General features: G+C 37.0%; 1 protein-coding gene across 3 annotated transcripts in view; it reads right to left on the bottom strand.

Annotated features, from left to right (window-relative positions):
- THSD7B (thrombospondin type 1 domain containing 7B) overlaps positions 1–27,187 on the bottom strand; it is an 865,484-nt gene that overhangs the window by 647,370 nt on the left and 190,927 nt on the right. The window lies entirely within an intron of this gene.

Raw genomic sequence — 27,187 nt, 5'->3', positions numbered from 1 at the left:
CTTGGTCATTGACTTCAAGAATGTAAAGTCTTCTCTATTACACCCCTATTATCTTTTTAATCCACTCTTTAAATTATGGTAAAGGCAAGAAAACACAATAAGCTGCTTCCCCTCTCCCCTCCCTCTAAGCACTTAATCAGGCCATTTCTCATTCCTGGAATTTCCTTAGCAAAACCTTCAACCTTCCTCTTTCAAGATTTTTCTGAAGGAGCATAACTCCAAGACAATCAGATTATGTCTCTGAGTTTTGTATGCTAAGCATTTATAAAAGGCAATATGTGGCCACTTCCATTCCATTACACAGAAAATCAGCATCTAGTTCAACTCTCCCCATTAGACAGACCAGCATATAGTTAGTTGTTAACTGACTGACAAATTAATAAATAAAGAGATTTCCTGGTGAAAAATGTTACACATTTGAAAAGTTCAACTGGATAAGAGGCTGAGGTGGTACATGAAGGCTAATTTATTCAGACACTGTATAAATAAAGTTTAAGACATCAACAATAATTGACACCCCTGCTACCAGTTCTTGCTTTCCACCCCTAAAAGGAGAGCCACTATCTACGTTTTATCTTCCAGCTTAAATCTAAATATGATATAAGAAGTATAAGAAAATTTTGAGCACAAAATGCAAAGTTAACATAATGTAGACAAATGTAATTTCGAAAGTGATGGGAATTGAGGGAAAAGAATTAAGGCAAAAGTGGCGGCGGGGGGGAGAAGAAACAGGAGCAATGGCATGGAATCATATATATAAATTAAGGCAAAAAACAGAAAATAAAAAATGTTAGAGTGAGATGGACAGATGTGAACAGAATGAACCCTGTTGAGAATTCAATTTATGTTCAGTGTTATGGAGCATGATGGAAGATAAAGAGGAAAAGCCAGAAGGAATGGTCCCTGTTTTCCAAGAACTTATTCTTTAACTGAGGGGGGGAAGGGGCACATACATGAAGAAAATGTTAAAAAAAAAAAAAAAAAAAAAAACTCCTAAGACCAAAGAGGAAATATACATGCTGAGATGGAGCAGGTGAAAGGAAAGGGCATGGACTTCAAAGTCTCCTGGGCCCTGTTCTCATGCTGAAGGGCCCCATAATCTTGCACAGCTCAGGTGACCCACTCTAAATTTCAGGTTTCTCATCTGTGATGTGAGGAGATTTTACTACATGATCTCAAAGATACTTAGAGTGCTCTATGTTTCTAGTTCACAGAGGAGGCATAGCTCATAACCTTGATGTAAAATTTCTTGAAAGAAAATAATTCCAAGGAGGAACTTAAAGGAGGGGTGTGAATGGATATTGACAAAGTGTTAAAGAGGAAATCCCAGGAAAAGCAAAAATCCAAAGCTAGAAATGAGAGTCCTATGTGAAAGGCAAAGCTTGTAACTGCTGGGTTGAAATGTGGACTTGGATGAAGTAACAGTAATGAAATGGAAAAGAGAGTAGGGACCTGGAGGCCAGCTGCTCAGTTGAAGACCGGGCAGGGGCAAACATACATAGGAATGAAATAATCAAGACAGTATCTGAAGAATGAGCAAATTTATTTTTTTAAAGGCAAGAGGAAACATTTTGATAAAAGCTAACAGAGAAATTGAAATGCAATTAAAAGTCAGAAAAGGAGAAAAATAGCTCTTGGTTTGGTACATAGGGAAGTAAAGTAAGTAGGAGTGAGAAAATGAATGAGCAGGTGATTTAGAAAAAGTAGAGTTAAGTTTAGAATGTCGATAAATGGTCAAGATTTGAATATTACTTCTGAATTGAAGCCTTCAGCACTGCATGAAGAAGGATATTTCAGGATCATTAACACTGCCAACAGAGTCTGGATTCTGTCACGGCTTTTGCTGCCAAACTCAAGATATCTCTATGCAGGAGGAGTGTAGAAGGGGAAGTGAGATTATTGGGGAATTCTAGTGAAATATTTACTCCTCCTGAGGTCAAAACCAATTAATTGGTCTAAAATTGGACTTGCAGCAATACTAAATGCAATGCAATCCTGACAATAATTATCTGAGCTAAAATTTAGGGAACCAGCATGTGTCTTAAAGGCACTGTCTCATTTAGTGATTCCTATGAAAGGATGGGAAAAGATGTAGGTGGCCAGAAAGTATGATTCTATCCAGTTCTTCCTTTCCTCATTTACATATGAAAGCCAACCCTCCTAATAAGGAAGAGTATTCAAGAGTTGGGCCCTGAACACAAAAGAATACTCTTCCCGAGTTGTCACCAAACCAGGGAAGTACCTGTGGAAGTGTCATTACCACCTCACACAGGAGATCCAAGTGCATCTACAGCATTAAAAAGAAATTAGGGAAATGTCAGACTGAAAAGGATACGATGCATAAAAGTTAAATGAGACAATATCATAGCACACAAGCTCTTGAAATCTTCATGCTCTCATTTTTATTCTATAATGTCAATATAATATTACTACTTGGAGGGTGGATGAGGAACAGCTGAGGAGACTTTAGTCCTCATGAGGAGTAAAATAAGGAAATATCACTTATATTTATAATTAGCTAGATCGTTCCTGTAACAACTATGGGAGACACCCTTTCAAAATGCAATGGCTTGTTGTTAAGGTTTCCTTCCAGTAAAAAAATAAAATAAAAACATCTGCAAAGGTATGCCTGGTAGTTCTCTAATTAATGATCAAAAATGCATTTACTTCAGCATAATTTCACATTTTCATGTAAAGTCTTATTTGATTGTAATTAGCACAGACTACAGAATTTAATTAGGACTAATCATTCCTTAATGCAATCAGAATCCCAGAAGAACAATATAAACAGATTTTTATTAGTAGTAGTGATGCAAACTGTAAAATATAGGGCCAATTAACCTGTAGCAATGCTTCCAAAATATAAAATAAAAATAAATGATGAGTGCATTACCAAACAGTTTCATGAGTACACTAAGAACATAATAACAGAGTTAATAATCGAACCCCACAGGATCAGTTTTCCTCCTTAGCTGCTAAAGATAGCAGTCACAATTGTGATGTATGTTTAAGTATGCTACCTCTTAATGACAATAAGCACTAAAAGACTTTCAAGACACTGCAGGTTCTATGATGTCAACACAGCTCTCCACTGAAATTCTGAGAGATAGAAAAGGCCATCATTTCTAGGTCACGTAACAAAATTCTGTTTTCATCACCTTATGTTTTAAAAAGTTAAACTTGGGGGAGGAAAGAGGGGAGGACTTAGGAAACATGTCTGCTTGGCAAGTTTCAGAGCATAAGGACAACTGTTTTTCTCCTGTCCGTTTATCTCCTAATTTTGTATATTTGCTCCTTCCGCCTCAGGAAATGGTTTTTAACACCCCTGGAGAGAAACTGGTAGCCAATACCTGCAGTAAGACATTCCTGTTTCGATTTATGAAAAGAGAGTAAATGTAATTTGTCTTAACACAGAACTCTCTAATAAAATTTCTCTCTTGAATTGGAATCCACCTTAAAATATCTGGAATATTTCACACAATTTGATCGGAAACTCCAATTATTCTCTACTTCCAAAAAGTGCCAAACTGAACACATTCGCATAGGATAGGTTCTCTTGACTGAGCTCGAATCAAAAGGTGAAAGTACCAATTGGCAAACCGCTTCCGCTGCAGCAAAATGACTTCCCAGCTGGAATTCAGTGAGACATTAACAGGGAGGTGCAATATCTGAAATATGTCATCCAAACAGTGTGCCCATATTTCTGAAATATTGTTCATCTCTGCTCACAATGTTGCAGAAGCACAACAGCTTGCTGGTGAGCCAGATGCCTAAATCATATGCTACAAGGTAGGGGACAGACTTTTAGATTTGGAGAATTAATTAATTTCTTACCTGCTGCCACAGCTTTTCTGTATTTATAGGATGAGTTCGGCCAAGTTCATACTGATGCACAAAAAGGATAAATCAAAACTCCCATCAACCTTGAACAAATAAGATCTCTGGCTTAAATCAATTATCCTCCACCTTTACCCAGAACCTTCCTAGTTCTTTTTCTTTTTTTTTTCCAGTCAACACACAAATTCATTATGCGCAGCTTTTTACTAAATATGACTTAACAGAGCTGATTAAAAGGGTTCACCAGGAATGTTAAAGGACTTGTCGATCTGGGATAGTTGTATGGCTTCCATGTTAGTCATCTCCTCTGTGCTCAGAAGAGTAGAGTGAGACCAAAGACATGGCTCTGACTTTATGAAACTTCGACTGTGTCCTGAGGAAACCCTGAACTCTCATAAAGCTGTTGATAACTCCCGAGGCCAAATACAATGAGTCCCTAACTAAGGAATACAAAAAAACAGACACTGAAAAGGAAAGAGACAGGAGTATTTGGCTAAGATTTCAACAAGGAGGGGAATCTTGAACAGGATCTTCACCCATGCCTAAGATTTGGGTAAAAGGAAAGCAGGAGAGAGAGAGACAGACAGAGAGAGAGGGAGAGAGAGAGACAGAAATTATTATTTCAGTGAGTGTAAAGTAGCAGATAATGAAAAAAATGAATGCCACTAATCACTTCTTTTACCCATCAACAACTATGATTTTAAGCTTCTCAAAGGTGTTGCTTATTTTTCTGCTTTTTGAAGCAACTTTAGACTCAGAAATTGGGAACCTGAAACCTGAACTTTGCATTCTCCTAAAAGAAACAACCACCAGCAGTATTTTTGAGAGACCTAAATACTAAAAGAAAGCAGATTTATACATCAATGCTAGGAAGTCATTCTCTGTTCTACACTAGCAAATACTCTCTCACTCTCAAAAGGGTCTGTGTAACACAATACTCCACGTAACTTGATATTACAAAGCTTTACATTTAAAGTCTAATTCTTCAGCAAATTATAAAAGCCCTTCCAGCCTCTGATATTAGGAGTGCCCTCCCACAGAAGGGATTCAGATGTCCTTGGATATCTTACTCTGAGTCATGCATTAACATGTACATAGGTTACAATCAAATACATAAGAAATCATCTCCCTATGCCATGAAAGCAAGGGGGATAAAACAACTTAAATTTGTGTCTTCACCTTTCTTTAAATATTATTTTGTATTCTTTTCTGAGGTATGACCACAAGAAAAAAACAGAGGAGAGATTCAGGAAAAACTAAGTCTATTATACTTACAGGTCCCAGAGAGACAGAGTCATTCACGCCAAAAGGGGACCACATGAGAGAAAGCACCAATGGGGTGGGCTCAACAGAGCAGAGAGAAGGACCCACAGGTGCTTTTATTGGGAGTTGGGGTGTGGGGCAAAAGAAAAAGTGCAAAGAGATTTCATCGGTACATTTGAGTGTTATTTGGTTACAGCTAGGCAAGGGTAGAAAGGAGAACTTGTGGCAGAGGCCCACCTTATGCCTCCCACTGGCACACCTGGTCACCTGGGAAGGATGCTCACAGCCTGTTTATGAGGCTGTTGAGGCAGCAGAAAAGTATGGAGTTTTAAAGGTTACAGTACCGATCTTTTTAGCCTCTGTTTATAAGATTATTTTAATGATATATTATAGGCTTTCAGGGGTTCTAATGCTTCCTCCTCCCAAAATGACATCTTAAGAGTAGCAGAAAGCTGAAGTGATACCATGGCAATTAGGAGGGACCCCTGTTTTTTGTGTGAGTCACTAGTTGGTGTCTTCTGCCAGTCTGGGTTTTCCTGAGTACCTTGTGAAGTTGTGTGTTAAAGTGTGATAGGTGAATTCCTGGCATTTTTCTTAGCTCATCCAGGTCCCGCCTCCTCTCTTGCTAGTGCTGCTGCCAGGTCCTGCAGCTTGACCTCAGCTTAAGCTCTGTACCCTGCAAAATGTGTAGCACTAGGATTTGACCTCAGCTTCCTCCTATATCCCTATAAGTTCAGCAGGGAATATCTCAGTCACTTGCAGGACATAAGCACCCTGGTTAGGCAAGGAGCCATTGACGCAGGCCCTCTCTGTGACTAAGCATTTTTCTTGTGCTGTGACTGGAGGAAAGAAACTAGGACATAAGTATTAGATCACTCCCCTCTATTTTTCTGCTCTCAAAGATTTGAGGACTTTAGCAGAGACTTCTGGTAGTGCCTATGCACCTGCTTTGCTTTTTCCAAAGTGGCTGGAGTAGAAAAAATCAGCGGATGAAGTTAATAAACCACGTTGGTTTAATATTTCCAAAATATTATCCCCATTGAGTGTAGGATATGACAACATCCATGCAAAATCAAGGACATAACTTGTATAAAATATTTCGTACTTTAATCCCCAAATAAACAAATCTCTAAAGCATGTGGATTTTGCCTTATATTTGCATACTAGTGTTGAAAGAATAAAGTAAATGTCAATGAAACAATTTTGTAACTAGGATTTTCACTAAAGAAAGAAGAGAAAAAGTAAGATTAGGAGGAGATAAAAAAAAAAGAAAGGGAGGAAGAAAAGAGGAGCAGCTTTCAACACCAGGGGTGTTCTCAGATTGACACAGATTCAGCACATTCTATTTTACTCCTCAATTTATAAAAATCCGTGATGTTTACTATGACTGATTTGGTGATGCTTGAAAAAGATCCCGAATCCAAAGAGCTATGAGTTATGTACTTACACTGTTACCAAGAAAAAAACTAGTATTAAATACTAGTATAGTATATAATGCTGTATGAAATAGTATTATAGATTTTCAAGAATAGGTATTTTAAAAAATGTTTTTCATCTCTACTTGGAAAATGCATTCTATACAGATAACCCACTCCCCAATCACTCTGGTCCGCAAAAGTTCAGTCATAAATGTTTCTGATTCAGTCAAACATTAGAGAAAGTATACTATTTCATTAATAAAGTGTAAAGCTCTCAACTATTTTATTAAAAGCACAAATTTGTATTTTTAGTGTTTCTAAATAATATGTTAGCAACACAGTCTGACTCATTTGTTAATAATTTAAAATAGTTGCCATGTCTGTTCCAATTATGTATTAAACTATGAAGTAACTTCTCCCAGTCTGCTAGCCTTGTGCACAGACAAGTCAGCAAAAACAGAAATTAATGCTACCACAGCATCTCTGTAGAGATGTCAACACACGCAAGATGAACACATTAAAAACTTAATGCAACTTCAATTAATTCTATTACATATTTAAATTATATGTTGTTATTCAGAGATACAAAATGTTATGTGAAATGAAGGGGGAAAAAGAGTTCCTTGAAACCTCTAAGAGAAATATCAGTTGGTGGATCAAGGGATAAGGATTAAAAAACACTTCTAGTGTGGGACCCACCACTATTGACTCTGATCCCAGTAATGACATGTACTCTGTCCTAACATGAAGAGCCCAGAGACAAATGCCTCAATACAGCACACAGGGTTCTACCTTCGACAAGTCTTTCTCAATTTCCTCTCTAAAATGAGGACAAAAAAGCAGTTAAAAACCACTTTTCTTTATTTTTTAAAAGATTTTATTTATTTATTTTTAGAGAGAGGAAGACAGGGAGAAAGAGAGGGAGAGAAACATCAATGTGTGCTTGCCTCTCACGTGCCTCATACTGAAAACCTGGCCTGCAACTCAGGTATGTGCCCTGACCAGGAATCGAACCAGCAACCCTTTGGATTGCAGGCCAGCACTCAATCCACTGAGCCACACCAGCCAGGTCCCACTTTTCTTTCTTAATGATGTCTGCATGGAATTTTTGTCTTCTTAAGATGATGAAATTATGAGATTTCATTATTGGACAACCCATAATGTTATTTTCCCTAATAAGGGGAAAATGATGACTTCAATACTCATCCATACCACATTTCCCCCAGAAATGTCCACCTAGATGTGATTATTCTATCTCAAGAAACAGAAACATAGTCAGACTAGTTCAAATTAAAAACAGAAATTTATTGGAAAAATTAAGAGAACAGAATAAAAATATGAGCAGGAAGAAGAGCTTGGTCTCTGAGATGCAAGAGGTAAGGAAGTGTCATTTCTCATGAAGTTCTGAGTTGGGTAAGATCCATCCTCCCCCTCTACTCCAGGTGCAAGCTTTCAGCTGATAATCTGTTGACAGAGCAACATAATGCTCTAAAATTTTAGCTAACCTGTAAGAAAGACCCCAGGGGACAAATGAATCCAGAGTCAGGCTAGCTCAGTCATCATGGAAGGCACATACTCAAAGTCAAGCAACACTCATCACCCTGTATTCCAAATAGGAATGTCACACGTGAATACACATTAATGCCTATTCCCCTACTCTCTGGAAAATGCAGACAATACTTGCTTAGAAAACCTTATGCAATGGGCTGTATACATTCTGTATAGGAGTCATGGTACTGATGTGTATTATTTCTATTATCTGGATCAAATTGTTTAAACTCCAGATCTTTGTATACCTGTATGTGCACAGGGGTATATTTTCCCTTCTTAAAAGTGGTTCCTGACACCATACAAGATTGGGACTGAAAGAGTTAACAAAGGCAAAATACCTATTTTAGGACTCAGCACCCAGGAACTATCGATATAATGCTGTTTTTATTCTCAGGTTACAATCCAAAGTCCTTACAAACCTCTCCAAACTCTCTCTTACAAAATAACCAGTTTAAATCTCTTACCTCATGCCAAACCTATTTAATCATGGAGTTCCCTCTAAATCTACCTACTCACCAAGAAACCCCTCTTGCAAAAAGTATTTTCCAATAAAGGCAAGGAGTCAGTTATGTCTGAGTTTGCCTTAAATTAAGAATGTAATTGAAATGGCAGAAGTATATGGAAAACAGTTAGCTTTGCTGTCTTCTCTATCATCATCTCAAAAAATATACTTATCTGTTTTCAACATGTATGTATACATATATGTACATGAAAATGTGTATGTATGTATTCATCATGAACACACTAGGTGATCCCTATCCTCTCTCTCATATGCATACAAACACACAAACACAGGCACACCACTCTCCCACCGCTGGCAGCAAAAGTCATCTGGTATTCACTCATCTGTGTCAGATACCTCCGACTGAATTTGCTTAATCTAGTCAGGATATGTGTTCTATTTGCCCTAAACATATTTGGGGCACATGGTATTTTAAATGTGTGTGAAATGTCAGAAGTTTCATGAATGAAACTTCTTTTAAATGAAACTTCTGACAATGTCACGTGAGCATCCATCTGCACCTGCTATGAAAAGTTCGGTTGATCGCCAACACTGGGACTGCATCTCCACTTGACAGCCCGTCCACTGTAGACAGAGCTCAAGTTCTCCCAGTTGCTGTTCTCTTCCTGACTGTGAGGCTAAATCACTCCCTATTTGTCATGTTACACGATCCTGCTTTCCATCCACTTTAACTTCATCACCCTTACAGGCATATCATGTTGTGTACTCTAAACTCTGCTTCTATACTCATCTCCAGGTCTTACTCAGATTTTAGATTCCAGTGAAGGAAGGAGCACACTGGCTTGACTTGCTTTCTCTACTGCCTAAAACTGTCCTATTCAAATGCAGATGTCTATCAACTGTGTGACAGTAATGACGACAGTGATACAAGCACTGGATAATTTGTTCTTGAGTATAGCCGAAGCATCTACAGCATCTTCTTTGTTGCAAAGGCCTCTCTGACAACCACCGATTATCCATGGTCTGCTTCTCCATTTTATGAATCATTCAGGTAACTGTTTCTTTTCCTTTTGCTCAGGACCTGATTGCCTCTGTGTATTTCCCGCAGTGCAAGTGCGTGAGTAGAGGAATGAAGACATCTCTTGATTAGACTATCAGTGAGGGAAAGATAGAATTAATGGCTTAAAAAAAACCAAAGATTTTAGGATTTAACATTGTTGTCCCTATTCTTCAGATAATCTAAAATGTGGTAAATGCATTATAGTAGCACTGTCAATGGCCCATACACTGTCCAAGGACCATTTTGTGTGCTGATATCAAGCTGACTTCCAATCACCAACACCCGACCTTTGTTCCTGAAAAGAGAGAAAGGTGAGTTGTCCAGGGAGGGGCTACTGCAAGGCAGGCCCGAGTTCCAAGGAGTTAACATTGCCAGGGGCAAGGCAGTCTTCAGCAAGTGTCTTGAGATTTAGTATACAACTGTCTCAACTCCTGATACCTCAGATATATGTTTTACATTATTTCCCAGAGTCTGCCCTCTGGGTCAAGGTCCAGGCACCCACTGTAATGCTGTGAACTTAATGGTTCACCTTTATTGGCTATATTCTCTTCCCTGCATCACTACCCTACTCCCTATGGGTTTTTCCAGCACTTCCCAAGCAAACTTCTGTCACTTGATCCTGGTCTGCAGACATGCTTCAGAGAGATCCCACAATTATATATGCGCATATGTATGTCAGAAACGGCTAGACTGCTAGGAAACAAGCAATTAAATTGGTTCCTATGTTTTTCACAGAACCAAAATCACACTGTGAGATGGAAACTCCTTCAGATCAGTTATAGCTTTCAGTCAGTAAAAGTTTTGCCAGGGAAGGAATTTTATGTTCATTACTTTAGTCATTTAAGATAGGCCTTGGTAACTTGAGAAGAAAGATTATTGTGAAACAAGGGCAGTTCCGTCAAGCTTTCTAGCTTGGTTGATCTAAAACGTTTTTTTATTGCTATATCAATCAACTAAATGATTATTTCCAAGTCTGGAATAAAATTATATATTGGTGAGTTGGGCAAGAGAGACAACAAGGATAAAATTTTAATTGGGTTTCATGAACACAACGTTGTAGCTTGCGTGACTGCTGAAGGGGACTCTACAATTACCATGAGGATACAGTGAGTAACGGAGAAGGCAGGTGCCAAATAAGAAATCCTGTGTTAGGGCTAGACAAGCTTCCAAAAATTGTGAAAACCAAACAGCTGTGGTTTGGCATTCAGAGTTTATGGACCTGAGTTCCAAAATAGTCTTGACAAGTTTAATTTGGTCTTGGGGCAGTGATGAGAAAGGAAGAGAATTCAAAGGAAAGAAGTGAGGCAGAAGGAAACCTAATGGGATGAAAGAACTGATGATGAGGACAGAGGGCAAAAAATAAGGCTAAGTGGAATTCTTAATTCTTGCTGCCTTGTAAGTGAGCGGCAAAGGAAAGGGCTCAAAAACAGAGTGATGTCCTGTACCCAGTTTACTCAACTCCCCAGCCACTCAGAGATCACTGGCAATCATCCAGCTTCCATTTAGATCTTTGCTGCTCTGGAGCCAAGATGATATAAGTACAGAAGTCACTAGCATCGCACAGCCACGCATGTTAGTGACTGCCGACAGCACAAAAGTAAAATCAAGACAGACTTTTTTTTCAAATACATCATTTAACCAACCCATTTTTCCCAAGATCATGGTTGAGCTTCACATTTTAATTTCTTTTCCACATGTCATAGATGTTTATCATTTATGGGACTGAAACATTTCACTTACCTCTGTTACAGCAGTTGTCTTAGAATCATTTTTTATGTGTACTTGCTGACTCCGTGATGAGTGGTGAGTGATTTGAGATTTGGGATCCTATTTTGTTCAACTTTTGCATCCCCAGAACCTAGCAGTGCATTTGGCACATAATACCTGCTCAAAAATTTTTTTCTCTTGAGCTAAAATGCTAAATTATATTCCTAGAATTTTCTGATGAGGTAAAAAGTGCTGCCTTCCTATTGAATCTTATATTTGTTCAAGCTCCTTGTATTTAACATATAGGCATCTTTTAAACAATTTTGGGGGGTATCCAATTGCCATCTCTGTTAGCAGAGATGATATGACAGTTTCAATGTCTCTCCCAAATCTGATCCTCCTAATTTACCTGCTGGTTTGTGTTACAGAATCACCTCATCTGTCAGGTTATGCATTGTTTCACTTCTGAATATTTTACTTTTAAGGGAATTCTAATTTGTGAAAACACTCAACGCTCAGAAGAAATGCCATTGCCTGGGTACTGTGGCATATCCTAATCGGTAAGTCTATGTCCAACATAGTATTAGAAGAAGAAGAAAACACTGCAAATATTTCCCTGCTTTCTCAATTTAGTGCATTTAATGTGGAAAGCTGTTGTGAACTCATCCATTGTTACAGCAAATGTCCTATAAAATAAGGGCGCTATCTCCCATGTTTTGCAAAGCACCTCCATCACTGTAATTAGTGTCATTGACAGTGCTACTCGCCCTATGATATGGTGCAGCCCATCTGCTGACTGTCCTGTAATGCCCTCAGACAGTCTCGGGTTCATTTGCTCCCTGCCTGGCATTCTCCCCTACAGTTCTGTCCATCTGCTGACTTCATCACTCTGACCTTTTAAAGTCCTGTGGATTTGCGGACTCTGTGCCACCCTTGCTCAGGCATCTTGATCTCCTTGTGCTGATACAATGAATGATCTCCTCTACCAGCTCATCCTACTACCTCAGGCCTCTTTGTCCATTGACCAATCCATCTAACCCCTACATCAGAGAATACTAATATACGCACATTTTATGAGAACATAAACAGGCTGGACATTAGTGGAAGGAGCAGTTGATAAGAAATCTGGAATCCTAAATTCTATTCTTGGCTCTGTCATTAACTAGATGTATAAACTCAGAAAAGACCCTGATTTCCCTCTTGACCTCAGCTGCCTCAATTCTAAAATGAGGGGACTGTACTATATTACCTCTGAAAGCATTTCTAACTTCAATGATCCCCTGACTTAAAGTCATCCCCACTTTAGGTAAGCCAATTCCATGAGGACTTGCCTTAAAAAGAGTAAATAAAGAACAAGATAAGTCGTTAATAGGATAGATGCACAAAGAACGAAGAGAGAAAGCATCACCTTAGGGACTGATGTGTGAAACTACCAGAGGGCACTATGACCCTCACACGGGCACGGTCATTATCATTTCCCAAGGGCCGCCCAGCTTCCGGCATGACCCATCATTCCTACTCCAACACCCTGTTTAGATTGCTTTCTATTATTGACCTCTGTCTGAATATACCTTATTTATTTCTTTATCATTTCTTTCCTGCAACTCAAATTAAACTTTTGGGGACTAAAACATTGTTCTTCTTATTCACACCTGCGTCCCTGTCATCTAGATTTTAGAACAAATGCTCAAAAAGACAAAAAGCCTGTGTCATGTAGTAGAAAGGCTGGTGGGAATGACAGGCTTCCACGCCTTTGACAGCCATCCCCTTACTACTCTGACGCTTTCATGTCCCACGGCCACCCCATCCTTACCTTCGGTCACTATTTCTCACCTTTAACCCATCCTTCCCTGCCTGACATCTTGTCTGTGTTGTTCCTATTCCATGTATTCCTTCTGATTCAGTTTTCACCCTACTTTTCACATTTGTAAAAGTGTTCCTTTCATCAAGGCACTAAATAAATGAATAGCCCTAGTGGTTCCCCATCATGAAACTGCTTCAGGGGTAGCATACCTTCCCAAGACGGACACAGCAACCTTTGATTTTGCAGCAGTCACGATCGTCACCCCCGCTCAACAACTTTGCTGAATCAAAAGAAGAGCCCTCTTTTATTTGCTCTCTAGAATATACCCTGAATGCCAGATGGCGCATATTGAAGTGTTGCTTGAACCACCGTGAATCTAAATGCTCTCATCTGAGAAGTGGAGGTACAGAAAACTACCTTTCCGTTTCCTGACAGGTGGGGAGATAACGCCATGGTGCTCTCACAAAGTAGGTGCTAAACTTAGGAGGCCTAAATAACTCATAGTCAATATTTTTGCTGTCACCAACATCTCTGGACTCTAGGATGTCATCAAGTTACTCCCCAAACCCAGTAGACAAATATTTATTGTGTCAAAACAGCACTGGCCTTGTTTCTAAAATTATAAGCTGTCAGAGTCACAGCTTCTTACCAGCAGGAGCTGACAAAGTTACAGAAATAAACTTTCTCGAATGATGGTTTACAAAAGTTATATCTGCTTCTATTAACAGTAATGACTATCTATCTACCCTGTGATTTGTATTTTCTGATAATTTACACTAATCTGATCTGAAAAAATCATGGCAAAGCCTGCGTTGGTTGACACTTCCTTAAGAAGCCCAAGAGAAGTATGCCAACCACCTCTACATTTAGAAGCCTATCCCACATACCTGTTCATTTCACATCCATTATAGCTAGCTTGCTGGATCGTACCTCTTCTCAGGGTTACCAGTCCTGGCCCCATACTGGCCACTCCTTGAGGTATTAAGTTCTCACGGCACCACTTCTGCCCTTTGTAATCCCAGCCCCAGGAGTGACAGCCTCTTTCTACAATTACCAATTTCTGGGTTTCTCTTTGACTACTTGATACTCTGTTTCCCAATATGTATATTAAATTCATTCTGATTTAAGTGCCTACAGTATTTTATATTTCTTGAATGAAGTCTAATGGACGTACTATGTAATGTATTTTAAAAGAACAATTATTTATTTAAAAGCAAGACACCGAATCTGGTTCAAACTCATTTTTGCCAGAAGACATGTGTGAATTTAGAAAAATTACATAACCTCTAAGTCTTTGACCACTCATATAAATTAAATATAACAGTAATATCTATTTAAATTATTATTATTATTATTATTATTATTAAGTTAAAAGAAATAATAGAGGTCATTCCTTCAACATAGTGTCTGGCACATGATACACACTTAGCAGATGTTTACCTCGTTATTATCATTACCATTCATCAAATGCAACATTCTACCCAGTGTTATTAGGCGCTCGTGCATATTTTTAAAACATACCTAAATAAAAACATATAATCAATTTTTACTCTAAGACTAAGATATTTTATATAAACCCTTATACAAAACATCATAGAAAGAGAATAGACTATGTTAACTCTTTTACATCTTCAAGGCATCAACTATAAAATCTCCATTCAAAATGAACTTCAGTATCTTGAATTGATGAAAGAATAAATTTTACCTAAAAAAGCAGTGTTTACCCTTTTACATAGATCTCAATACAAACTACAATGAATTGGAGTTTTAGTAAAAGTACAATAACATAAAAACTACATAAAAACATGTTGAATTAGAAGAATACCAGAATACTACAGACACAACAATAGACAATGCAAAGAGCAAATGACTAATGGCAGGATGAAAATAAATGTCATTAAGCTCCTATAGAAACCATAATGAAAAAAGAGCATAATCTGAATCATCATTTCTTATTTCCATTTAGTTTTTCATTAAAGTATAAAAAACTTTTTGAAATATGTGATTATACAAATCATTTTCTCATGATACTTTCATTTAAAAATATTATTTCCCTAGCCAATGCAAGTCATTGAGAATAAAATATCTGCTTTATCAAAACTCCACATATTATTTTATACTTTCCAGAACACCAGAGTTCAAAAACATTACCCTAAATATTAAAACTCAAGAGTCTTACTTTAATGAACTTAATTGTGCAAAACACCAAATGCAAGAATGTACTAACAAAACCACAGTTTGAAACAGATGGGTAATTACAACAGCTTGCTACAGATGGCATAGCAGTACAACGTATTTGAAAGTTTGGTTTGATAAAAAAAAAAGGAAATTGAAAACACTTTTCTACTGGTACAGTAATAGAATGAATACCTTGGAAGACTTGGAAATTCATTTTCACAAATAATTTTTGTAAATAATGAATTATGCTTGTCCTGTAATGACAAATTATTTTCAAAAATCTCCATTATAAGAAAACAGCTCAGTATAAAAAAAAACAAAGATATTTAGTCTTTAAATTCAATATATTTGCCATGATAGAATGTAAAAGTAGAACCAGTCTCCCACACCAAAGAGCTGGGGCCCCTAGGGAATACGAAGAACTGAAAATGTGCGGGTTATAATAATGCACAAGATACTCATTACACATTTGAAAGGAGACCAAGTTAAGGAAGCACATAATTCACAATGGCCAGTACAGATGGAACATCTTCTGCTCCTCTAGAAGAATAAGACTGGTTACAATATAAAGAAAGGAAAGAAGAAACAATATCCCCCAAGTTTAACCCTGTGCTTCCTTATATTCCTTATCTTGAAGCACGGGGACGGGAATAAGAGCTTGACAGAGAAGGCAAGACTGGAGATGACGGAAGCTATGAAGAGACTAATCGGTGTAAGAAATTATATAATCTTCATTCAATTTATACCACAGACATATCAAATGTTTTAAAATCATGGGGGTGCAGGCTTGGTGGTGAGAATAATCTCCCTGAATTCAGCGGTTCTCATTGGTGAGTATTCACTAGATCACTGGAAGAGTTAACCCATGTCTATGTAGCTGCCCCACCCTCAAAAAAGTATGGACTCAGTTGGTCCGGGGTACAGCTGAAGCACTGTGACACAGAATCCCTGCCAGTGATTCTTAGGTGCTGCCACGACATTTGAGAACCTCCATTTAATCTTATTTTCTCCCTAACAACAACTTGCCTCAAACCCAAGTCTATTTAATGTTTGTAAGTATGTCTAGAGGATTATAAACAAACTAAGGATTACTCTTCATACTTTGCAATAACAAATGTTTTCAACATCCTAAATACATTTTGATAAGGGATTGATTAAATGTTATAGAAAACCTAATGGAATCTTAAGCTGTTACTTAAAATTATGATATTAGGTCTAAAATTATGATAATAGGTTTTCATATTTAAACAATATTTTTATCAAATAATTACATCCACATTGTTTAAAGTATCAAATAACAATAAAAAAATAATATGGTATCAAAAGAAAGTTATTTCTCCCCTTCCTACCTGTTCCCCAGAGAAACTGTTTTATTATCTCCATTGATGATTACCATCAGATTTCTAAATAGTACACTTATATTTCTCTATCTTAATTCATCAGTGCTGGACATTGGTGGCAAAACTTTGGGGAAGTTACTGGGAAAGGTTTTCTTTTTTCTTTTTTTTTAAATATATTTATTGATTATGCTATTACAGTTGTCCCATTCCCCACCCCCCTCACTCCACTCCATCCTGCCCACCCCCTCCCTCCCAAATTCCTCCCCTATAGTTCATGTCCTTGGGTCATACTTATAAGTTCTTTGGCTTCTACATTTCCTACACTATTCTTACCCTCCCCCTGTCTATTTTCCACCTATCATCTATGCTACTTATTCTCTGTACCTTTCCCCCCCTCTCCCCTTCCCACTCCCCTATTTACAACCCTCCATGTGATCTCCATCTCTATGGTTCTGTTCCTGTTCTAGTTGTTTGCCTAGGGAAAGGTTTTCTAGGTCCTAAAAAGGAGACGTTAGCAGAGATGATCCTCTTTCTGCTTCTGCCTTTATCATGACGGATGGGATGCTGGAACTCAGCATACCTCTCACTATCTGCCTGAGGAGAAAGTCAAACAGGAGGAGGAGGAGAGAAGTAAACATGGAATGAGAAGTGAGCCCAAGCCTGCAGGCACTGTGACGGTGGCTCTCTATCTCAAACCTCTATGTGAGATATTAAATTCAAATGTTGGTGAAGCCACATTGAGTTAGCAATTTCTGTTACAGTTGACTGTATCCTAATACTCCTCAGTTTTGTGTTTTGAATCTACAGATGTTTGTTCAGGATAAAAAAAGACTATATTTGCTTTTGTACACAATATTTAATGTTCTTAAAATTTTAAATCTGCCTCATTTTTTAATATTTTTAGTTTGTTTTGTGCCTATGTTTCATCCTACACCATTTGAGACTTTCAAGGAGGGATTTCACATGGTAGAGCATGCCTCAGAAGATCAGCTCTGGGAGTGAAAGTACCTGTTATCAATGAATAAGCCAGAACCATAGGTATCAATCATGGCTGTACTAAGAAAACGAAGACATATAATCTCCATAAATATACCTAATAATCTGTCAATGTGCATTTTAATTAAGGTGCTCCCGCCATGGGTTCTCCTTTCTCCAGCTACAAATTAGATCAGCTTTTTAAGCCTGCAAACATTAGTTCTGTAATTTCCCATCACAGACTTCCTGGGAATTCACTTTGTCTTACTCCTTGTTTTAGGTTTGCATGTTTTTCTCTATATTTTGGTAGAAAATATTTTCTAATAGTTTCTTATTTTTTGGTTTATTCCTTTGTTTTATTAAAATATATCAGTAAATAGCTTCCTGAAAAATGTTAATTTTTGAAATATATTAGTCTAAAAGTCTTTTTATTCTATATGTTATGAGACTTTAATGAATCATCTGGCTAGAATTTTAAAAGCTTTCATATATTACCTACAGCTTCTAATCTTCCTAGCCAGAAATCTAATGTAATTATATTCCAAGTTCTTGGTATATAACCTGGATTTTCTTCCTCTCTCTTTTTCTCTTTGAAATATTTTAACATGTTCTCTTTATTTCTGTCATTCTACATTTCATTATTTGTACTTTGGAATAGATTTGTTTCTTTTACCTTACTGAGCTAGACCTTGGTAAAATCCTTCAATCTAGTTATTGATATATTTCAACTCTGGAAAATTTCTTGTTATTTATTTCTTTACCACATTTTTAAAGTTATGTCTTTCTGAAATTATTACTAATCAAATGTTAGAACTCTAAAGCTGACTTTTGAATGTTATTATATTTTCCTTTACTTTTTCTTATATTTTTCCTTTTTCTTGTTTTGTTTTTTAAAGCACTTGGACATTCTGACAGGATTTTTTTAAGTACCTTAATATTATGTCATGGATTCAACATGTTCTCCTATTTCTCTTCATATTAAGTTTATAAAATATAGTTCCAGCATTGCCTCTATTTCCTGAAGTTCGTTTTGCAGATTTGTAGTTGTCTTGCTGTTCCAGTTATGATGTTCACATTGGAGGCTTCCCTAAAATGTGTGAGGACCCTTATATTACACACGAAACACTGAAAAGTTGATTGAAAGCTTATCAACTGGTGGCTTTACTTATGGTGACTACGTGGTGGCTTTTTATAGGGATGCCTAAGTTCCCCAAATATTGTTACTTATAGGTCTTTCCTCTGAGGCTATTCAGGTTTTATAAAGAAAAATTCTCTCTGTCCTGCCTGATGTGTTCTGAGATCGGGGTAGCAAATGAGGACTAGACATCTCCATTTATTCCTTCCTTTTACCCTTTCACTACACAAAATATTTTTGCAAAAATTTACTCTCTTACAGATAATTCTTATAAACTCATGTTATGAAAAAATAAATAAAATTAATTAATGAACAAATTGGTTCAAAAAATAGTTTGAGGTCCCACAACATGCAAAGCATTATAGTTGATGCTCTCTGAAGTTCAAAAATTATTAGGATTAAATATTTGCTTCAAAACAGACAACAACCTACTGGAGTCACAAACTTTAAAACAAGATCTGTTTCGTGTTATTACAGAAAGGGAAGTCTGGAAATGGAGGCAGGCTCTAACCATGGCTAAGAGACAAAATGAGGTATGAGAGTAAAGCCAACATTTCTTATCAAAGGGACCTGGAAAGGTTCTGAAAATGAGCTAGACTTTAGAAGACATAAAGGAGTTCAGAAGAACAAAATCGGATAGAGAAAGAAATTAGAGCTTTCAAAGAAAAATGTATCTCAAATTTTAGGGTAAAAATGTTGGGCTGTTTTCTCTGAGCAGTTGAACGTTCTTAGTATTTTTTGTCCCATCAGCTACACCTCACTGTGTGCTGGGTAACATGCCACATACTTTTCATAAACAAATTAGCCAACCTGCTGTTTTAAAGATGAGTCTGGTTGCAAAGTGTGAGATAGATGGAAGGAGACAGAAACCAAAGGACAAACCCAAAAGAGTTAGAAGGCTATTGCCTTCCATTTAAAGGCTTAAACAAAGGATCAAAGATGGAATGAAGACTTAAATATTACAAATTTCAAAAAATAATATAAAATAACATCTACATTAACACAGGGTAGGAAAGGATTTCTTAAACAAGATTCCAAATATTCTAACTATAAATTATTGATAATTTTTTCTACATTAAGATTAAGAACTTCCATTTTTATTTATTTGTATTTTTATTGTATTTTTCCATTATCACATAGGCCCCTTAGATCCCTCTCCCCGCCCCAGCAATCACCACACTGTTGTCCATGTCCTTGAGTCTGTTTTCCTTTTTGCTCTGTCCTTCCCCATAGCTGTCATCTTACTCTCCATCTATGAGTCTGTCTCTATTTCACTTGTTAGTTCAGTTTGTTCATTAGATTCCACATATGAGGGAAATCATATGGTATTTGTCTTTCTCTGACTGGGTTATTTCACTTAGCAAAATGTTCTCCAGGTCCATCCATGCTGTTGCAAAGGGTGAGATTTTCTTCTTTTTTATAACCAAGTAGTACTCCATTGTGTAAATGTCCCATAGTTGTCTTATGTACTCATATACTGATGGACACTTGGGCTGCTCCATATCTTAGTGATTGTAAATAATGCTGTAGTGAACATAAGGCTGCTCATGTTCTTTCAAATTAGTGTTTTGGGTTTCTTTAGATATATTCCCAGAAGTGTGATTGCTAGGTAAAAGGCAGATTCATTTTTAATTTTTTGAGGTATCTCCATAGTGCTTTCCACAGTGGAAATGTACCCGTCTGCATTCCCACCAACAATACTAAAGGGTTCCCCTTTCTCCACATCCTCGCCAACACTTGTTGTTTGTTGATTTATTGATGATCACCATTCTAAAAGGTGTGAGGTGATATCTCATTGTGATTTTAATTTGCATTTCTCTGAAGCAGTGACATTGTGCATCTTTTCATATGTCTACAGGCCATCTGTATGTCCTCTTTGGAGAAGTGCCTATTCAAACCCTTTGCCCATTTTTTAATTGAATTGTTTGGTTTTTGGGGTATTGAGTTTTATAGGTTCTTTATACATTTTGTATAATAGCCCCTTATCAGATGTATTCATGAATATGTTCTCCCATTCCATGGGTTGTCTTTTTCTTTTGTTGATTTGTTTTTTGCTGTGAAAAAGCTTTTAGTTCGATGTAGTCCCATTTGTTTATTTTTTCTTTTGTTTCTCTTGGCTGGGAAGATATATCCAATATATATCCACTAGAAGATATATCCATTGCTAGAAGCAATGTCCAATATTTTACTCCCTATGTTTTCTTTTAGGATTCTTATGGTTTTGAGACTAACACTTACGGCTTTAATCCATTTTGAATTTATTCTTGTGTGTGGTATGAGAAGGTGGTCTAGTTTCATTTTTCTGCACATGTCTGTCCAATCTTCCCAACACCACTTATTGAGTAAACTATCTTTAACCCATTGTATGTGCTTGCTTCTGCTGTCAAATATTAATTGACTATAAAAATATGGGTTTATTACTGGGCTCTCTATTCTGTTTCATTGATCTACGTGTGTTTTCATGCAAGTACTATGCTGTTTTGATTATGATCTACTTTCACCTCCGTTACTCAATGTTGTATTGGATGTTCTAGCCATAGCAATCAGACTGGAAGAAATAAAAGGCATCCAAATTGGAAAGGAAAAAGTAAAACTGTCTTTATTTGCAGATGACATGGTACTATACATAGAGAACCCCAAAAATTCCACCAAGAAATTACTAGAACTGATAAATGAATTCAGCCATGTAGCAAGATATGTAACAAAATTAATATCCAGAAGTCAGTTGTTGCATTTTTATATGCCAATAATGAACTACCACAAAGGGGATTTAAGAACACAATCTGATTCATGATTGCTTTAAAAAGAATAAAATACCTGTACTCAGAAAATTATAAGGCGCTAAAGAAAGAAATTGAAGATACAAATAAGTGGAAGCACATTCAATGTTCATGGGTAGGAAGAATTAACATCATTAAAATATTCATGCTGCCCAAAGCAATCTATGGATTTAACATAATATCTATCAAAATTCCAATGATTTATTTCACAGAAATAGAACAAACATTTCAAAAATTTATATGGAACCACAAAAGACCCCTCATAGCAACAGTGATCTTGAGAAAGAACAAAGTTGGAGGAATCACGCTACCTAATATCAAGAACTTCTATATTAAAAGACACTACAAGTAAATGAAAATGAAGATACAAAAGGAATATAACTTGCATTACACGTAACCAACAGAGGGCTTATCCCAGGAACATATAAGGAATCCCTACAAACCAATGTTAGAGAACAGATGACAGCTAGTCAGGGGCAAGGTTATTGGGTGGAGAGACTGAGCAAAAAAGAAAAAGGACTCATGGACAACACAGTGGTGATTTTCAAGGGGAGGGGGTATGAGGGAACTAAATGGTAATGGAAAAAATATAATAAAGATTATATATTTTTTAAAAAATGAAGAGAAACCAAAATAAATAAATGGGCAAAAAGACTTCAATAGATATTTAACAAAAAGGAAATCCAAATGGCTAATAAACATGAAAAGACCCTCAACTTCACCAATAATCACCAAAATGCAAATAAAAACTACAAATGCATGCCTTTAAACATAAATAATCGCATACAATAAACAAAAAATATTTTAAGGTTGATAACACATATCATTAGGATATGAATAATATAGGTACCCATATAATGCTAAAACAATTATAAATTGATTTAGTCACTTTGAAAAAGAACTTGTCATTAATAGTTAATTCAATATATACACCCCCAGCAAATCCACTCCAACATACAAATCCCACAGAAACTCATGCTCAGAACAATACTATTTGCTAAAATGTTCAGAGCAATACTATTTGCAAGAGTAAAAATGGAAACAATCCAAATGTCCACTTACAATACAATGAAAAAATAAATTGTATAATATTCATTTAATAGAACACTCTGCAGCAATAAAAACATACAGCAACATGGCACTATAAGGATGAATCTCAAAAAAAAACAAGAAGAGTAAAAAAAAATTCACAGAAGACCCATATAGAGCATAATTTCATTTACATAATGTCTGCATAAAGTTCAAAAGCCCATCAGTGGTAACTCTAAAGAAAAGAAATGAAAACGTAAACATAAGGAAAAGTGCTTTCCTCTGGTTGAGAAGGAGATTGTGATAAAAAACAAGGCACAGGGGGGGCACAAGGTAATATTCCATTTCTTGGCCTAGATTGTTGTATCATGGCTCATTTAACAATTATTCTTTATCCTGAATTTATATATGTTTTTCTCTAAGAATATCTACCAAAAATAAAATAATATATAAATAATTTGAAATACACAAATAAGAAAAAAGACTGAGAGAAGATAACATTGAAGCAGAGGAATGAGGAACGGGTTATTGCAATGACCCAGGAGAAAGGACCTGAGGCCTTGGACAATGGCAGAAGCGGGGAGAAACAAGACTGAGGTATCATAGAGGTAGAGTTAATAACATTTGGTGAATACTGGACACAATAACAAAGATAAATAGAGAAAACAATGATGTCAAGACTGTATTCGGGTGACTGGTAGGATAAATACATCATTTAACAGGGACAAGCACGGTGGGGCAGATTATAGGAACAGCTAGGACATTTTGAGTTTAACACCCCTTTGTGACATCCCTGTAGAGATACCCGATAAGCTTAAAATATTGGTTTAGAATATAATTTCACTATGATAAATGTATTTTAAACAGCCAACCATGAAATGCTGTTTTGAGTGCCTCCCATCTGTGAGGTACCATGCTGAGCACTGTAGAGGCCACAATAAAGTACAGGAAGCATTCTCTTCCCCAGGAAGCTTAAAATATAGTCAAGGATACAGGACATGTATAAAGGGAATGGCAACGATGTAAAGGCAAGGCTAAATGAGTTCCAAAGATCATAAGGGATAGAGAGTTTAGTAAAGAAGGGGAAAAGGGAAAAAGGGTAGGTAGGTGGATGGATGAATGCATCCATAGATAGATACGCAGATAGGACATGGTAGGGAGAGAAAATCATTTACAACTAGTGATTTCTTTTGATCTATGCCTTGGAACATGTACAGGATTTAGAAAGAAGAAAAAAGTCTTTCCAGACAGGGAAGTTGCTTCACAGTATATTCAGAGGACACTAAACAGACCAGTCTGGGTAGAATTAGAAGACCAGTTGTCTTTCATCTTTTCAAGGCTGGGCAGGTTTACTTAGGATCTGGGCAGATGGAAGAAAATGAGCAGAGCCATGGGAAGGCCTGACATATCTTTATTCAAGGGTGGGGCGATCCACATACTCCACAAGCAGCGTGTCCCACACTGGGAAGCCCCAAGTCCCTTATATGCTAAATGTACACAAAGTCGGCAGGATCCCAAAATATTGCATAACACAGTGTGATTCTGTGCATGTGGGCCCACTCGAGGCTATGGGAACACTGCTTATGTCAGTTGCCCAGATATCTGGGTGAGGGAGCCTGACTGACTGTTTACCCTGCTTACCCTACACCAGCAAATGCAACATGAAAATGGTTTGATGGAACCAGAATTTTTTCTCCTATTTTTGAATAAGAGATAAGAAACAAAAGATAAAGAACACAGCTTATAAACAATGCCACTATGGTAGTCAAAACAAAAATATATAAGACCTGAGCTAAAATATAGCAGTAGAAATAAAAATAAAGAAACTGACTCATAAAATCTTGTTTATAAAGAATTTATATAAATTTTATTGGGGAGAAACTATAAAGCTAAAGCCAGCTCTGAAGTTTGGTCTAGACAGAAAGATCCCTGAGACCATGATAAGAAAGAAGGTAGCCAGGAGGGAAGATCTGGGATAGGGACATGTGTTCAATTTTCAGCACTGGGAGGATAATGAGACAAAAACTGATTAATCAAGTAAAAAAGCCCAATATGGTCTTGATAAATTAGAGCACTTACTTAGGAAAAAATGTTTGGCCAGCAGAAAAATGAAGATACATGCACAGAGAAGTGAGAGTTGAATCTAGAGAAGTGTTAAATATGAATTTAACACAAAATCATGAATTGAGCACCAACATGTGATACACCCTAATAAGAATACAGAAAAAGAATTACAGAGAAAAAATGAAAGAAATTCACAAGTTTAACAAGTGGGAAGAAAACAACCATTAAAAAGTTACTATGATAAGCACCTCCCGATTTCCCCCTCCTCGTAGTCTCTGGAAGTCACAGGTGTAAAGTTTCAACTATGCAAGATGAATAATTTCTAGAGCTCCGCTGTACAACCTTGTGACTCCAGTTCACAATATTTTATTTACACTTAAAATATGTTAAGAGGAAATCTCATATCATGTTCTTATCATAATAATTTGTATGTACATATGTGTATATATATGTATATATATACACATGTGTGTATGTGTGTGTGCGCAGTTGGCCACTTCACAACATTAGGGTTAGATGCATCAACTCCCTGAACATTTAAAATCCACATATAACTTTTGACTTCCCAAAACTTAACTACACTGGTTGCCCCTTGGTTTCTGCTGGGGATTGATTTCAGGACCCCACTGGAAACCAAAATCCACAGATGTTTAAGTCCCCTGTATAAAATGGCACAGATCAATGCATACAGTGGGACCTTCATATCCACAGAATCCCAACCACAGGTCAAAAATAGTATGGTATTTATTGAAACACATGCATGTATAAGTGGATGTTTGCAGTGCAAACCCATGTAGTTCAAGGGTCAACTGCACTCCAATACAATGAAAGAAAATAAAAATCAGAAGCAAAAAAGAAAAACAGATTATCTCAAATGAACAGTAAAAAAAAAAAGTGGTTGAAGCAAGGTTAATAGAACAATACAACAGACGTGTCGAGTTGAACAGAGAAAGGACCTCTGAAATGCCATTGACCATTAAAAAGTCAACGGTGAACTTCATGGTCCCTTAATGTGAAGTAGATAGAAGATGTATTAGGAAGGGAGGGTTCTGCACTTGGCCCCCCTTCTATCCAGAGCTTTTCCCTCATGGCTGCTCCTTCATCTTCAGCTCTTTGCCCAAATGCCATCTTCTTAGCAAGACCTTCCCTAATTCTCCTGTTTAAAACCATAAACACTGAGCACTCCGTTTCCATCCCTATACTCTATTTTCATCATAGCACTTATCACCAAATGTTTCTTATTTATATTTACTTACAAGCTATCTCATTGCATATAAACTGCATGAGAGCAGGAATTTATGTCATGTTCATAGCTGCAGTGCCTACAATATTGTTAAGCAGAGGATGTCCTGACACCAAGGCAAAGAGAAATAATAGGAAAAAGGCATATTAATTGTGTCACATGAAAGATCAAAATATATGAGGACAGAGAATTGACTGTAGGATTTTGGAAGATGACCTTAGCAAGGGCAATTTCAAATGAGCAACATGAAAACATATCTGATTGAAGTGGAGAAAAGCATTAACAAGTAGTGAGGAAGTAAAGCCAACAAGTTTAAACAACCCTTCTAAGGAGGTTTGCTATATAGAAACAAACTATAGAAGTGATCCCTGCAGGTATAGTATTGGTTTGCTATAGAGAAGTGGGATGGTAGTTTGGGCAATGTTTTTGTTTTGGGATGGGAGATAAGTCTGAGAATATTTGCATTAAGGATAAGATGTTCCAACAGAGAGGGGGCAAGTTAATAAGTCAAAATAAGAGAAAGAGTGAGGCTATGCACACGTTTGGAACTGGCCTGAGACAGAAGAAGAAACAGTGCCCCACTCAAAAGGGAGCAAGGCCTAGCATAGACGCAAGTCGATTGAAGATGATGCAATTCTCTTCTGATTCCTTCCTTAGTGAAAGGAGAGTTGGGTGTGCCGAAGATTTAAGAAAAGAAGACATAACAGTTGTCTTGGGCAGGAGGAAAACAAATTTTCTGAGGAGATGTGATAGAATCTCTAGGTACTACTGGGGGGGGGAGTCTATGGGAATTTCGTGATACAGAATTTTAAGTGCAAACATTCAGTAACAAAATTGTGGATTTTTTCCTGCCTGTGTTCAGTTATAAGGGTACAACTGTAGAGTAGATAGAGGCCTAGACTTAACCACTCTGCTTAGCAATATTTTCTACCAAATGATAACATAGTGATACAAATAGTTGTAACCCAAATAAATAGTAGTTCTTCATGTGGTCTAGTCTCACCATTTTAGCACATTAACATGTACATACATAAAGTGCAATAATAAAAAAGGAATTATTTATTCACACTTCTCAAAGAACACGTGAGGAGATCCAATTCAAAACACACAAATGCCATTTCTTTTCCCATTCACTAACTCTCTCCCTCAGTGCTACCCTTGAAACCTTTGAACACAATTTACGCGCACGTCTCCCAATCAAAAGCTCCGTGGCAGAAGATTAACATGGGCTCTGTTCTTCCCTTTTAATTTCCCTTTTCTGTTGCCTTCATTCCCTTCTACGTCTCTTGAACACACCATGAGCCTTTCCAACACAAATTGACTGTCTTGTCTTCTCCTCT

This window comes from Desmodus rotundus, chromosome 2, assembly GCF_022682495.2.
Source record: "Desmodus rotundus isolate HL8 chromosome 2, HLdesRot8A.1, whole genome shotgun sequence".
NCBI lineage: Eukaryota > Metazoa > Chordata > Mammalia > Chiroptera > Phyllostomidae > Desmodus > Desmodus rotundus.
This window is presented reverse-complemented; position numbering and strand designations above follow the sequence as displayed.